This window comes from Neophocaena asiaeorientalis, unplaced genomic scaffold (assembly GCF_003031525.2).
Source record: "Neophocaena asiaeorientalis asiaeorientalis breed wild unplaced genomic scaffold, Neophocaena_asiaeorientalis_V1.1 scaffold280, whole genome shotgun sequence".
NCBI lineage: Eukaryota > Metazoa > Chordata > Mammalia > Artiodactyla > Phocoenidae > Neophocaena > Neophocaena asiaeorientalis.
The window spans coordinates 7,597,866-7,614,111 of record NW_020185321.1 but is presented as its reverse complement, the minus strand read 5'-3'; positions in this window follow the sequence as shown (position 1 = coordinate 7,614,111).

Sequence of the window (16,246 nt, the reverse complement as noted above, 5' to 3'; positions counted from 1 at the left end):
TGCTGGGCCTCTGCTAAGGCATGTGCCTGAAAGATGCTGCGGGGCAGCAAAGTGGCCCATTACATCCCGTGGCCGAGGATGCAAGAGGGCAGTTCCCAGAGGGCAGGCGTCCCTGGTGCTGCGCTGCTGCTGGGCTGAGATCTAGGTGCCTGGGCTGCAGGCAGAGCTGGGCACGTGTCTGAAAGGCAACCCTCTCCGCCTCGGCCTGCCTGGGTTACACCTGGGGTAACCCTTCAGGGTTTGAATGCCAGCCCCTCGGGCATTCTGTGTTTCCAACCAAGTGGCTTGGCCTACTTCCACCTCAGCTTCCTTCTCTGTAGGATGGACTTATCAGAATCTACCTCCTGTATTTGCTGTAGGGCTAAGTGGGGGGGAATGCTTTAAAACATCTGGCACAGAGCTTGGCATCAAGAGCCAGATGGACTGAGCATGCGCACACATGCAAACACAGCCACCCCGGCTGCTTCCCACTCCACTCCCAGGAAGGATGGACGAGAGCCCGTCTCTCTGCAAAGGCCCTTACCCCACGGCCGTGGGTGGAGTGGTAACAAGATACAGCAGACCCTCACTCCAACCTGTGGAGGCTCTGAACGAACCTCGCCTCATTGGGTTCAGGCAGTCTGTCCTCAGGTGGTCACGGCACCGTCCACCCTGCAAACATGAGTCCCATCTCTGCACCTTTGCTCAGCTTCTCTGGGCAGGAAACAAGAGCTCTGACTTGGGGCCCACACAGACCTGGATTCCAATCTTGCCTCGGCCACTGAGGCCACCTGCCGGCGGGGTAACATCGGGCAAGCAATGAGCCTCAGGTTCCTTGTTGGTGAAATGGAGGCAATAATCTCCCCTCTTAAATGAGGATTAAATAAAACAATGCAAGTAAATCACTTATGACTGTGCCTGGCACAGATTAAGTACTCAGTGTTATACAAATCTCAGGGAAAGGACTATTTTTAAATAAATGGTAACTCTGTCCTGTACTTCTGTCTCCCTGGCTGGAAGCAGGCAGAGGCCCAAGCAGAATACAGAGCAGGTGCTTAGGGGAGAATATCCACTGGCCTGGCCTCGGCAGTGAGGAAAAGCCTGTGGATATTCTCCTGAACCTGACACACGATGGGAACCCCGCCGACAGGCCTCTCATCCCCACTCCACGGCCTGCATGGCCCTGTTTCTCCTCCTGGAAGACGAGGAGCATCTACTGACACCAGAGGCTCGCCGAGTCCTGGGCTCGGGGCGAGGGGAGCGGGAGTCACGAGGCCCTCCTCGGGAACGAGCCCACCATGCGCAGCCACTGCTCCACGCGGCATGACTGGTGAGTAGGAGCTGGAGTTCCAACGGGACATGAAAAATTCATAGCTTCTTCTACTTGGCTACAAAAATAACATTCTGCTTACTCACTCCCTCTCCCTACCCAGTTTAGACTGAGATGTGTGGGGTGGGTAGTGTGGAGGGTGGCTGCTATAGATGGACGTCTCGTGGGCCCACTGTACCCCCTCCACCATGCAGATTTGTCAGAGCACGGGCTATAGGGCCCGACTGCCCGAGCGTGGCAGGCCCCACGGGCTCCGCGATGCCCAGGTCCCTGTGGGGCGGGACATATCCACTCCCACGACAAGGGAGGATTTGCTACATGCTGAGCCAGGGCCAGGCCTGGTGCTGAATCCACAGCAGTGAGCAAAAACAGACCCAGGCTGCACTCTGAGGAGCTCCCACTCTGATGAGGAAGAGGACGGATCTCATTAACCAAGCAACTACTCAACTACAGAAGAGACACCCTTAGGAAAAGTGGTAACAGTAACAACCACAGCAGATACTTCTATAAGCTAACTATGTGTCGGGCACTGTTCTAGGCACTTCTCTAGGCACTTCGTCAGATGTTAACATCTCTCATCCACAAAGCTACTTTGTGAGGTAGTTGCTATTTCTGGCCCATTTTACAGATGAGGGAACCGAGGGTCTGACAGGTGACATGACTTGCCCGCAGGTAGTCACGCACCTGGAAAGTTGCGGAGCTAGATTTAAAGCCAGGTACTCTGGCTCCAGCAGCCACACTCTGAGGTATCAACCTGCATTTGTCCTCTTCCCTCCCACTCCCAGAGAGGGAGCTGAAGAGAGCGTTTAGGATGCCAGGGAACAGCTCCTGATCTACTGGCCGGAAGGACATGGGCAAGTTTCCCTATGGAGAATGAGTAAGATGAAAATAAGGGAGACTTTCCAGATAATGCGAACAGCATGTGCAAAGGCCCTGTGGCAGCGAGAACAGAGCCCGGCTGGAGAGAGGAAGGAAGGGAGTGAGGGAGAGCAGGCTGTGTCATGAGGCTGGCAGGGCCACCCTCATGGGGCTGCTGCTGTGTGGGGATTGACCCAAAGGGGGCAAGGGTCAATGTGTGATGACCAGGGAAAAAAAGAAGGTAAAGGGCCTCTACGAGAAACTTGGCAGGAGGAGGAAGGCAGAGTAGCCGTGTTGGAAATGCTGACAGTTGTAACCAAGCAAGGCAAACTCAAGGTTTCAATTTCATTTGGGAGGGTCCGGAGCTACTGGCCCTCTGTGGGAGAAGGGAAAGGCAAAAAGCATCTCAAGCTCATCTGGGTTTTATTGTCAAGGTCATTTTCCAGGGGCAGTACTGATTCTGAGTGGTGGCCGTGTCCCCAGCACCTCACCTAAGAGGCGCTCCATGCAATCACCGGGCTGACAAATCCTGACTTGGAGGCACGATTAGGCAGTGGGCATGGGAGGAAGCAAAACAGACCCAGAATTTACATTCTGATGGCGGCGGGGGCGGGGTGGCCAGTAAACGCTAATTGCTAGTTCTTACCATTTACACATAGCAAGTGTTTAAAACCTCCAACCCCACGGTCATGTGAGATATTATGATCTCCATTTTACAGATGAGGAAACTAAGGCAGGGAAAAGTTAAGTGACTTGCCCAAGGTCACACAGCTATTAACACAAATATGGGGCGGCCACCCATTCCTCTGAGGGGAATGCTACCTACCGGCCTGGCAAAGCAGAGCCCGCAGAACCTAGTCAAGAAGGGCCCCGCCCAGCCTCAGTCCCCAAACTGGAGCTGAGCTCACAAAGCGAGGCAGGCAGGGCTGTTTCCCTAAAAGCCTGCCTGCCTCTTAAAGGGTGGCCTGAGCCCAGTGTGGGAGGCCAATGCTGGCCGTGCTGCTCCAGGCCTGGCCCTGCCATCCTGTGAAGGGAGCTTGCACCCAGCCCTTGACCTATCTAGGGAGGAAGGAAGGATGTGGACTCGTCTGCCTTTGAGAACACACGTGAAAAAAAACCCACAGAGAATAGCCTTCAAAACTTGCCTCTGCACACTGGCAGCCTGTTAAAGATTCTTTTCTGGTTGTTAAAATAGCACAGGGTGTAGGGGGGAGGCGGGGTGGAAGAAGAGAGGACGAGCTTGCTGGTTTGTTTGGGATCCAGTCACCACTCCCTGTGCCAAGGCCCGAAGCCCATGCACTGGGGAAGGCAAACCTCAGAGGACACCGCCCCCCCAGCTGTTTCTGCTTTGTCACTGTGCGTTGGGGGAGGGGGAGAAGGCCTAGCATCACTGGTCATAAAGTCCTTCCTGTGTCACAGGGACCCTTCCCCGTTGCCAGGATGTGGGGTGGTTGTGTGAATGAATGATGCATATTGTTCCGGAGGTGAACTAAACAGCCAGGAATGTGGCAGCAGTGGGCTTTAACGAGCTATTCATCGATGACTCCCTCCCCCAACCCAAAGAGGTAAACCCTCTTGATTCTGGGGCAGTCACCAAGGAAGAAACAAACATTCGAAAGACATGGGGCAACCCAGTGGTATTCCAGCGGGCAGAGTGATGCCAAGGGCAAGAAGGAAGGATCCTGGTGGGATGCGGCTAACCCAGCTGAAAAAACTTTCCTTCCCTTTTCTTCTTACCGACTACGTGTCACAAAACATGTTCTTAGTACTGAAGGGGGTGGCGTGGAGGGAAATGTCAGTTGGAAGCTGGAATTCCACTAAACCCCGACTGAAGGGAGTCTTTTGCAAAGTCAGTTTGGACCTAGAAATGGGCTCACCTGCGACCTCAGGCTGGGGCAAGCATGCTGGCTCTGATTATTAGCACTGGCGAAGGAGAGCTCCTGGACCAGGGTTGGGGGCTGCGCTATTTCTACGCGCCAGCAGATGCTCACATGTGGATTCCATTGACTCCACACTGGACAAGACTTTAGGAAAAACTGTTCGCTGTCTCGTGCTGCACCCCTCGCCTTCCGCTGTGTATACCGCCCACCCCCTTAGCAGAACATCACAGGCCAGCAGCCTGACCCAGAAGGACCAGCTGCATATCTTTGCCAGAGGACCAGGGCTGGCTGGAAGAACTGCAAACTCCCCCAGGGCACTCGGAGGCAAGACAGGGTTCCCTAGGGAGCTGGGAGTTTTCAAACCTCATCTCTGCAATACCGTGTTGGGTTTGCCGCTCCGCTGGGGTGTTGGCTGCTTTGAGGGGGAGGGCGCCATCCTGCCTCCTGAACTCCCACCTTGCCTGGTGTGGCCTCTGACGCTGCCCATGGTTCCTGCTTCCACAGGACCTCAGGAAGGGTGTCCGGGGCTTGGACACAGGGGAGGGACAGCTATTTATTCCTAGGGTAGGCACCCACCCTTCTTATCACCCATCTGCCAGCTACTGCCAGGCTTCAGGCAAGGCCTGGCCCCAGTGGGGCATCTTCTCAGTTCCTGAAAGCAGAGACTGCTCCCCTGGCCCCTGGGCTTCATCACCAACTATAAAGGTGCTTTCAGGATCCGACGGCTAAGCCTTCCGGAATCTGGGTTACCAGCGGCCCAGGCAAACAGGCGATTGCCCTGGCAACATCTGCATGGATCCATCCTGGAAGTCTGTGAAGCCTCTGGAACGGTTTTGAGATTATACATGTGCTATTTTGAAGATCCACTGCCTTTACCAGATTCTGAAGATAAAAACCAGGGACCAGGCTGAGAGAAGAGAAAATGATCTGGTCATGATGACATGACCACAATTTAGACGGGTGCAGCAACATGGGACTCAGATAGCCCTGCCAGCATGGGTCATCGGGGCCAGTGGTTCAGCAACACAAGGACACATTAGCTGCCCGTTCAGGACCCAACTCCATATCCAGCCAGGGACAGAGCAGGCGTGCTGTGTGTGCCTGCCCCATGACAACAGAACCTAATTTGAAAGCAATTACAGGGAAATATGGAATGCTTCTTTCTTATGTCCTGGCCTGCTGTTGCCTTATTCGGAGTTTTCTCGGCCTACATGAAAAAGCTGACTTCCCAGTCGGAGGAGAGGTATAAATACCGCAGAGTGGAGTAGAGAGCATTCCAAAGGTCCTGCGTGTCCATCCAGAAACCAGCTCTTTCCCCCACGACCCCTCCCAGTAGCCAACATTCCTGCGTCAGCCAATCTCCTGCGAGGCACCAGAAAACGTGTATGTTATTGCTGCAACAGGCTGATTCTGGAGTGTAGTCCCTTCCTCCTGAGAAACGCTGGTCTAAGACTTTCTTCTAGCTCTTTACAGCCTGCTTAGTTCTCATCACTCAGAGTTTCTCTCATGCCATAATCCCAGGGTGCCTTCCCTGACCCTGCTATCTTCACCATGCTGTCACTTCCCTCTGCTTTGTTTTATTCACTGCACTTACTGCTATCAGAAATGAGGTTCTCTGTCCATAACCAGTCTCCCTCCCATGTGTAACATAAACTCTATGAGAGCAGGGTCCTATTTGCTGCAGGACCCACTGCCTGGAACAGTGCACCCTGCACATAGTAGGTGCTCAGTAAATCCTAGAATGAATGGAACAGGGTTGGTGCTTCTCATGGCCAGCCATTTAGGACTTCTCATGGTTTCCAATCCCATTTTATACTGGTGAGGGTCCCTACTTAGGGATAAGTCTATTTTGCTTTCAGGAGTTCACAGAAATAATCCTAGAGCTGTAGTCGTTCGAAAAACAAGCCAGGGAAGACAATGCCCTCGGCGTGCCATTCCAGTGGAAGAGAGGAGCCCTCAGCAGCCCTCTTTGCTCAGGCATCCGAGGCCACTGGACTTGCAGAGACCCTGGTTCATGGGGTTCGGGTCTGGGCCTAGACAGGGGCGGAGCAGTAGGTGGGCTAGAAGGAGACAGCTTGAGGAGCTGACAGACATGTCAAGCCATCAATCTGCCAGGGTCTACAAGGGTGAGGAGAGGACAACATGACACAGTGCTCCAGAGCAAGGGCTCTCGAGTCTGAACAAACGTGGGTCCGAATCCTCACTCTGCCACGCATTGTGTGTGGCTGTAGAAAATGAACTTCCCCGCTCTAAGCTTCAAGTTCCTCCCCTGTAAAATGAGGGTAACAGACATGACGGGTGTGGGCACTCAACAGGATAACACAGAAGCAGCACGGCACACAGCCTGGCAGACAGTGAGCACTCAACAGAGGTTCTAGTCATTACTATGTTATTCCTGTTCCGGAAGGTGCCGTCGTTGGTAGCAGCGCTGCAGTTGTTGAAGCCACACCTCCACCCTAGGATTCGCCAAGTTGACGGGCTGCTTTCTGGTGGCTGACATAAAGCGGTCTTCCCCCAAACCTCCCCTCCCCTTTGCCTGGCCTCTTGACTACCAAATAAGTAAAGGAATATAATGATCAGATCCGGTCCTTCCTGCTTCCAGAGATCCTTCAAATCCTGGCTTTACAACAGAATTACCCAGGCACTTTTCTGGTTCGTTTGCATTTTCTCTCTCTAATATTTACTGCTTTAAGCCATTAAGCTTTGAAAAGGCAATTTGTTATGCAGCAGTAGATAACTAATACAACATAGAAGTAGAGTAGCTGGATCATAGGCATGCATGTAATCTTTTTAATCATGTTCATAGTTTGGAAAATCAAAATTTTAATTGAATTATAATTCACATACCATAGAATTCACCCCTTTAAAATATAAACATCAGTGAGTTTTAGCATGAGATTGAAAAACTATCACCACTATCTGATTCCAGAAAATTTTCATGACCCCAGAACTGTCAGCAGTAACTCCCCATTTCTCCTCCTCCTCCCCGCCAAACCAGCCCATGACAACCACTAATCTACTTTCTGTCTCTATGAATTCGCCTAATCTGGACACTTCATATGAATGGAATCATACAATATGTGGCCTTTTCTGTCTGGCTTCTTTCATTCAGCATGTTTTCAAGGTTCATCCACAGTGTAGTACATTCCTTTTAGACTGAAGACTCCATTGTATGGACATACCACATTTTGTTTATCCATTCATAAGTTGATGGACAGTTGGGTTATTTCTACCTTTGCTATTATATATATCTGCTATTATGAGTAATGCTGCTACAAACATTTAAGCACAAATTTTTGTGTAGATATATATTTCTAGTTCTCTTAGGGATATACCCAGAAGTGTAATTGCTGGGTCATATGGTTAAGTCTATGTTTAATCATTTGAGGAACTGCCAGACTGTTTTCCAAACAGGCTGCACCACTTTACATTCCCACCAGCAATGTATGATAATTCCAATTTCTCCACATCCTTGCTAACACTTGTTATTATCTGGCTTTTTGATTATAGTCACCCTAGTGGTTGTGAGGTGGTACCTCATTGTGGTTTTGATTTGCATTTCCCTAATGACAAATGATATTGGGCATCTTTTCATGTACCATTTTCTAATTGTATATCTTCTTTGGAGAAATGTCTGTTCTAGTCCTTTGCCCATTTTTAACTGGTTTATTTATCTTTTCGTTATTGCATTGTAGGACTTCTTATATATTCTGGACAACTGATCCTTATCAGGTGTATAATTTGCAAATATTATCTCCCATTCTGAGGGATGTCTTTTCACTTTCTTAATAGTGTCCTTTGAAGCAAAAAGTTTTTTTTTAATTTTGGAGAGTATAGTTTATCTATTTTTCTTTGGTTGCTTATGGTTTTGGTGTCATACCTAATAAACCACTGCCTAACCCAAGGTCATGAAGATTTATGCCTATGTTTTCTTCTAGGTTTTATGGTTTTAGCTCCTACATTTAGGTCTTTGATCCAGTTGGAGGTACTTTTTTGTATATGGTGTGGTCCAATTCCATTCTTTGCATGTGGATATCCAGTTGTTTCAGCACCATTTACTGGGAAGACTATTCTTGCCCCAATGCATATGTCTTGGACCCTTGCTGAAAAACAAAGGTCAATAAATGTATGGGACCAGAAAGCTTCTTAAAAATGCCTGAACTTGGGCTTCCCTGGTGGCGCAGTGGTTGAGAGTCCGCCTGCCGATGCAGGGGACACGGGTTTGTGCCCCGGTCCGGGAAGATCCCACATGCCGCGGAGCGGCTGGGCCCGTGAGCCATGGCTGCTGAGCCTGCGCGTCCGGAGCCTGTTGCTCCGCAACGGGAGAGGCCACAACAGTGAGAGGCCTGCGTAACACACACACACACACACAAAAAGCCTGAACTTCACCCCAGGCCAAATGAATCAGATTTCCTGGGGGTGGGTCCCAGAATAACGATATTTTACAAATGCTCTAACATGAAACCAGGGTTTGAGTCTAACGTGAAGCCAGGGTTGAGAACCACCACTCAAATCTAACCCCTTGTTCTAAAAATGAGGGATCTGAAGCCCAGGCAGAACTGGTGAGCCTTGTCACTGCATTTGTTAGACTGGACTGGACTCTTGTAGCTAAAAGAAACCCCAGAGAAGCAGGGGACAGGCAGCCCAGGGTAGGAAGGTGCCCCAGTCTGAGCCTGTGTCTGTTCTCAAATGGACCTTTCCAGAGCCATCTCACACAGGGAAAACCAACCAACCAACCCAGAGCTACTCAGATTACACTCCAAAGAACTGGGTCCTCCCTGAGGGGGAAGAGCCTGCCCTCCCCACACAGAATCCATAGGGAGATAAGGGTCTGAACTACAGGCAGGTGGGGCCCACAAGGTAGACGCAGGAGGCAGTGCTCCGCTTTCAAAGGAGGGCTTTTCAGCAGGAAGAGGAGATGAGTGAGGCCTACCTTGAAATCAGCTACCTTTAAAAGAGAAAACTTCCACTCCCAAAAGGCAGTTTTAAAATTAGGGCAGCAGCAGAGGTTGGGGCCCTGCCCTCCACCTCTCCTCTGGCCCCATCTGGCATTTTGCTGTGAAACAATCAAGCACAGGGGGCCCTTCACCTGGAGAAGAGGGAGTCTGAGCTACAAAAACCCCATTTATTTTCAATGGTTTACAGCTGAGCTCGGGTTTCGGGCTTGGGAGGGGAGATTAAAGATCGTCTGGTTTAAACTTTGATCCTTCAAAAAGATAGCCAAGTGAGCCAATTCTGGCCTCGAGACCGTGCGGCTTGGAATCCTAACAGGTGCCTAAGAGGACGGGTCTTTAGAATCACATCTTAGCCTGGACAAATCCGCCCATGGACTGGCTCATCGAGATAACAGGTGTTTGACATTTGAGGAGAAGTCAGAGGGGGCGCTGTGCCCCTTCCACCCTGGGCCACGGTGGCCCACCCTAGGAACTCCCGAACAGAATCTAGAGGTGCAAAGAGTGCCACAGGCCAGGGGCACCTGAAGGCAGGGCAAACACTCCCATTCCCCCTGCCGCCTTCTAGCAGACAGCTTGTTTTCTGCAGCAATTTACATGATCCACAAACTAGGCCTTGTTGGCGGAAGGGCAAGCAACTGTGCCGGCCCTGACACCTTTGACAACTGAAACTCCTCCTCGGTGACCCTTTCCCTTTTCCCTGTTTTTGGGACGTTCTGATTCACCGGTCTGCCGGTCAGGTCAGAAGGCTTCTCCTGCTCCAGTGAAAAGCAGGGCTGAGCGACATGGCTAGAGTGGAGTGGGTTGGGCTGGAAATCTTTGCTCTTGACGTACCAGGGGGAACCAGAGCCTGGGCCAGCACTCACAGACATGCACTGTTTTCTATATACTCTGTCCCACTGGCTTCCCACTCTCAGAGCCTGGGCGTAAGACGATCCCTTTGAGAAGCAGGGAGAGTGTGGAGACTGAGTGAATACAGGGCGTTTATCTGCATGATCAATTCCCCTCATCTCTGAGTGGGCCAGCACTGGCAGGGGGCCTGAGGAGGTGCCGGGAGCTCGTCAGCAGGCCTGCTTTTTGCTGAGGCTCATACTGCATAAGAGTGTGAATGAATCCATCCATCGGTCAATCTGGGAGGTGCCTCAGACCAGAAATTCCAGGCTTGGAGTTTAAAGTTTGCCAAGAGGCAACTGGAGGTGTTCAGAGTTATCCACTCTTGCCATCAGCCTTGTGTTAAGCCGGTGCTGGCTCTACTTCCTGGCGTGGCACTAGAATGGTGCTTGGAGTGGGTGGGGAGAAGGCATCATTTCTGTGGGTTAAGAAATCACTCTGGATTTGGAGTCTCTCTTTTTTCCCTTTACCATCACCACTCCATCTTAGACCCCTTGGACACATGAGATGGACAATATGAACAGTGTCTTAGGATTTAAAAAAAGAAAAACCAAAATAAGGTTCTATAGCCAAAGGGTAATTATAGGATTGGGAGGAACCAGTAAAGAGAGACTGAAACCTCTGACTCATAACTGCTCTATTAAAAATGGTGAAACCGTTTGCCCTGGCAGAGGGACAGCACTAGACTCTCACCCTGGCTCGCCCAACCTACAGGCCTTCCTGGGGCTGGTACTAAGGCCTGGCCAAACCACACAGCAGTCATAAGGGGCAGCCGTCTCCAGAAGCAGTGTGATGTCAGAGGACAAAGGGGCCTCTGCCGCGCTCTCGCAGAGCTGACTCCTGGCCCTGTAACAGCAGAGGAGTGGCTTGTTCTGCATGCGTGTGGGTGTGGGGGGCGGGTGGGGGAGGAAAGGGAATGAGGTGCCACTGGGAAGTTGTGGGTTCAGTTTCCCAGGGAGGGACTCTGAGTACCAGCTCAATCTGCCCCATTAAAGCTACTAAGGGGTTGAGCCTCAAAGGGAAACAGCAGAGGTGTCTTTATGATTGGGTGGGGTGTAACCTGACATGATTGTACAAATGACTCACATTTATTGAGCACTTACTATGTACCAGGATTTGTTCTGAGTGCTCTACATTTTACAGATAAGCCAGCTGGCAGGTGTCAGAGCCGGGGCCCACATCGTCTCCTAACCAACCTCAAGTCTGGCCAAGGCTACTTTCTGTTTCTGGTTCTCACTCTGTCAGGCCCCCTGTGAGGCACCTCACATAGTTTCTCTCATTTGAAGGAAGACACAGAAGCAAGCAGGTTCCGGAGACCCTCCCCCAATTTCACCAGCCACCAGCACCACCCAGGGTGGCAGGCTTAGTGCAGAGCTGCAGGGTGAGTCATGGGAGAGGGAGGGCAAGTCAGGTGACCCAACGAGAATCAGAGCTATGCTGAGGTGGCCTGGTTACCTTGACATTCCTGAGATTCTGCCAAGGTAAAAAGTAACCCGAGGAGTTTGCCTTATATGGGCACAATGACAGATTTCGACTCGACAACATGTTAACTGACCCTGTATCAAATCCGTTCCCGGATTGCATAGGAGACGCCCGATAAAGCTGCTCTGATAGTATAGGAAAAAACAATTTATGACGGGCTAGCACCGATGACTCATAAAACAAAGGCGCAGCCCAACTGCCATTGTGTGCCTTTTAGGGAAGGCGGGGGAAAGGTTGGTGGCTCTCAGGCCAAGTGGCTATATCACTCTCTTCCCAACACATGGTAGGGGAGACCTGGCTTCAACCCCTCCCTCTGTTCACAGGGCCTGGCTCAAGGCAGGGCCCGGAGGAAATCGATTTCAGGCTGGAGCAGAATGGCAAGTCCTGCCTGTGCTCAGAGAGCCCCAGCCGCCTGCTTTTCCCCAGAGGAACCCAAAAGAGGAGAGCCAGGGGACAAAATGGTTAGGTCCGAGTGCTCTGACACTGCATGAGAACCAAAGCCCGACTGGAACTCAGGATTCCAGCGTCATCCCAGCCTGGGCTCAGAATGCTGGCATCAGATCCTTCCTCCCCGGCATCCCCAGCTCCCAGTAGGGGGAGACTCACTGCTCTGAGTCTCTCCCAAACTTCACTCACTCATTTCAATTAAAAAAATGTATTGGGCAGCCACCACATGCTGCCATATTCTGAGCACTGGAATTAGACAAACATCCCTGCCCTCATGAAGTTTACATTCTAGTGGAGGAGATGATACATAAAAGGATAATGGGACTTCCCTAGTGGTGAAGTGGTTAAGAATCCGCCTGCCAATGCAGGGGACACGGGTTCGAGCCCTGGTCTGGGAAGATCCCACATGCCGTGGAGCCCGTGCGCCACAACTACAGAGCCCGTGTGCCACAACTACTGAAGCCCGTGCTCTGCAACAAGAGAAGCCTGCGCACCGAAACGAAGAGTAGCCCCCGCTCACTGCAACTAGAGAAAGCCAGCACGCAGCAACAAAGACCCAACGTAGCCATAAATAAATAAATAATTTTAAAAAGAGAGAAGAAGATAATTAGACAGTGGTGGTGCAGTAAAAATAGGGTTATGCAAGCAAGAGTAACCGGAGGAGGGGGCCAGCCGGGGAGGGAATCAAGTTCAGCCAGCCAAGGAAGACCTCTCTGTGGAGGTGCTATTTGAGTCTGAACCAATAGAAAGGGCAAACCAGTTGCCAGTAGGAGGGAGATCATTCCAGGAGGAGAGACCCCGGGTGGGAAAGGCCTCATGGGTGTGGCCGGAGCAGAGGGAGCCTTACAGGCCCTGGGGAGGAACGGTGGGGAGTTTGGGTCTTATTCTAAGAATGGCAGGAAGCTCTTGTGGGGGGAGTAGTAGCATGACTAGATTTACGGGGTGGGAAAACCCCCTGGTGGCCGTGGGGATGTCAGGGTTACAGCAGTGAGGATGGAGAGAACCCTGAAGGCAGAGCCGCTAGGACGCGCGGTCCTTTGTCAAAGCCTGCTCCTCCACAGAACCAGGAGGTGACCGTTATCCCACACAGCACGAAGCTGCACCCAACGTGCAGACCCAGGACCCCCCCCACCGCGGCCCCAGCCATCTTCTTTAGAAACACACAGGCCCCAGGGTGAACCACAAAGGGACAGTGGAATGCCTCTTTCATCAGAGAAGTGGACGTGATACCAAGGAGTGATTTTCAAACAGCATTCGGAAAAGAGTTCTGCCGTGAGGGCTGCCAGCAGAGAGGGAGGCTGCCCCCTACTCACATTAACTTCAGCAGCTATTTAATCGGTTTTATAATATGGCAGCTCCACGTGAGATTCAACTTGAAAGACAGCTGTGCCACTGAAAAATGTCACTGCTTTAAATCTTAAATCCCCCATGCAAAATCTATTCCAAATGGCTGTAGCCCCTTCCACAGTAGCCCCTACATCCCACCAGATCGAGGGGAGGACGGGGCTCCGCCAGGCCAAGCGATGGAAGGGGAAAGAGAAGTCTCTGGTTCCACTGACACGAAACCCCGTCAGTCTCCTCGCCTGCTAAAGCCTTTGATCCTCTCTGCTCCATGGGTGGCAGGCGGCTAGAGGAAGGCAGACACCACATGTGCTGCCGTTTCAGTCTGAGATGGCTGGGGCCTGCTCCCTTCTGGAAGGTGGGCAACAAAGGGAAGATAAGAAGGCCTGTATCCCAAAGTTCCCCCAGCATCTGGCCTGCTGCCCACAGATGGAACCTGTTGGAGAGAACCAGAGAAAGGCAACAGGAATTCACAGCAGAGCGGCCAAAGCAGGCAGCCGTTCCCCTGGTGGGAGCAGACCCTTGCCGTGAGTTTCTAACTTCCACAGCATCCTCTCCTCTTGGACGAGAAAACAAAGAAAAAAGGAAGAGCTAAAGGCGGAGAGAATGAGAAATCCTCTGTTTACTTAACTAAATGTCTATGAAGGTGAAACTGGCCTTCAGGTAGCTTCCCATCTCCTGGAGGAACTGAGATTCAGGATGAGTAAAGAGAATCACGACCAAGAGTCTAGGGCGATGTACAGAACCTGACATTCTGGCCTGGAGGAGTGCACCGTCTGGCCGGAGAGGGACACTGGTAAGCCAGTCACTGCAGAGCAGCGTGATCCGAGGGCAGCAGAGGTCAGGTGACACCTGATCCGGGCCGTGAAAGAGGAGCACTATTCTGATAGGTGGTGACCTGGGAAGAAGGTTGTTCCACGTGGTGGGAACATCAAGAACAAAAAAACATAAACGTGCAAGAAATGTTTGGGGAACCCCTAAGGGAAAGTGGCAGGAGATGGTGTCAGCTGGGCTCAGAAGGTAGAAAGGCCGAGGAACTCAGAACTTGTTCTCTGGGTATCGGAAGGTTCCTCAGTGACCTGCTTAGATATGGGTCTCAGAAAGATAATGTTCATGGAGCAACTGAGATGAACTAGGAGACTGGAGTGAAGCCAGCAGGAGGCCGCCGCAGGAGACCCGGACATGGTATAACAAGGGGTGATGGTGATGATGATGGAGCCAACGTCAGAACACTTCCAACATGCACGGCATGGAGCAAGGGACACACAGTATTAACTCACCGAAGTCTCACCACAGGCCGTGGAGGCAGACATTATCCTCACGGAGTGGTTAAGGCATTTCCCCGCAGTCACGCAGCTCAAGGTAGCGAATGGCGGCACTGCAGTTTACACCCAGGCAGTCTGACTTTAGAATCTGCACTTTTAAGCACTTACTATGTGGTCCTGCATGAGGACAATGGCAGTAGCAAAGGAAAGGAGGAGAGATAATTGAGAGAAAGAAATAAGTAAAATGTGGTGCCCGTGACGGGGTGAGGAGTCAAAAGATGATTTTAATGTTTCTGGCTTGGATGTCGGACCCGGGTACAGTGAACCCAGGGAGAGGGGCTCGAGAATGAGTCTGGTTTGGGACACGCCGAGAGTGAAGTACATGCTGAACAACCAGTTGGTGTGCAGAAACTTATGTCTAAGATTCGGCAGAAAGGTCATTTGTTTGCACGTGCATTCATTCACTCACTCATTCAAACATTTCCTGAGCCTCTCCTAGGGTCAGGCGTGGTGCTGGTGCTGGGGATACAAAGAGAAATGAGATAGGGTTCCTCCACGAAAGACCTCAAGTCTAACAGGGGACAGAGACATGTTAGCAGACAATTGCACCAGAGTGTGAGAAGGGGGTCAGGACTAGGGACGTGGAGTCATCCACACTGGTGTGGGAACTAAGGCCAGGGGAAGGTGGGATAAAATCCTCCTGGGAAAAGGATGTTGTGAGATGTCCCCATTTCAGAGGTGGGAAGAGGGAAAGGATTCAGAGACAGAGGATGAGATGGTGGAGAAGTAGAGAAGGTGATGTCAAGGAAGGCAAAGGGGAGAACTTTTCTTTTTCTTAAGGCATGCTCAAAAACATCCAGTACAGTGGTGTGCTGTTCCATCAAAAACACAGACACCCATATCCATTAGAGAAACACACGGAAGCATTTATGGGTGATGTCTGGGTTGTCTTTAAACAGTGTGAGCAGGGAGTGTGTTGGGAGAAGCTGATGAAACAAGTTTGGCAAAATTTTGGTAATTGTTGATGCTGGGTGATGGGTACATAAGGATTCCCTCCACTTTTGTATATGTTCATAAATGTGTTGGGTTTTTTTTTTTTTGAAAGGACCATGCACTGCAGAGAGGTTGAGAAGAGACAGCAGGGACCACTGCCTGCATCCCCAGCACCTAATACAACGCCTGGCACTTAGGAGGCGCCAAGCACATCCGGATTAGGCAGTGCTGCGCCCACACCCTCAGGGATGGTAATTAGCCAGTCTCTGGAGACCTCTGAGGGCAGACTCAGGGGAGCTGCTGGGGCTGAGAAGTAATCGGGAAGTGAGGAAATGGAATCAGCCAGCAGAGGCTTACACATTTTTTAAATGCACCAAGGCCAATAGCCAAGCACATTTCTTCTCCCCAGTATAGAACCCAGCTGGTGAACCATCCAGCACCACTCTACTTTCCTACAGGAGAGAGACAGACCGGGCTGCTCTGAGGTGAACTTCTCCCCCACCCCATGCCCACCCCCAGCTTCAGATTCCCACCAACTTCCCCGCGTTCCTCTCCTCTCATTATGTGGCAAAGGCTGCTGGGCAAACGGGCCCTTTTCAAAGGCATATCGGAGTACACCTCACTATCGTCAAACGAACAAGCCATCTCTTTCCAGCTTTTCTCCTCTCCTGCAGAACAAAGTTGCATTTAAAAGGAGAAACAGTCTCAGGTTTTGTCTCCCGAACAGAGAGAAGGTCCCAGGGGCCTGATTCGGAACACAGAGAGGCTGATTCCCCGGCATCGCTCACACCGACAGCGAAGGAGGTGTGGAGGGACGTGGCAGACCAA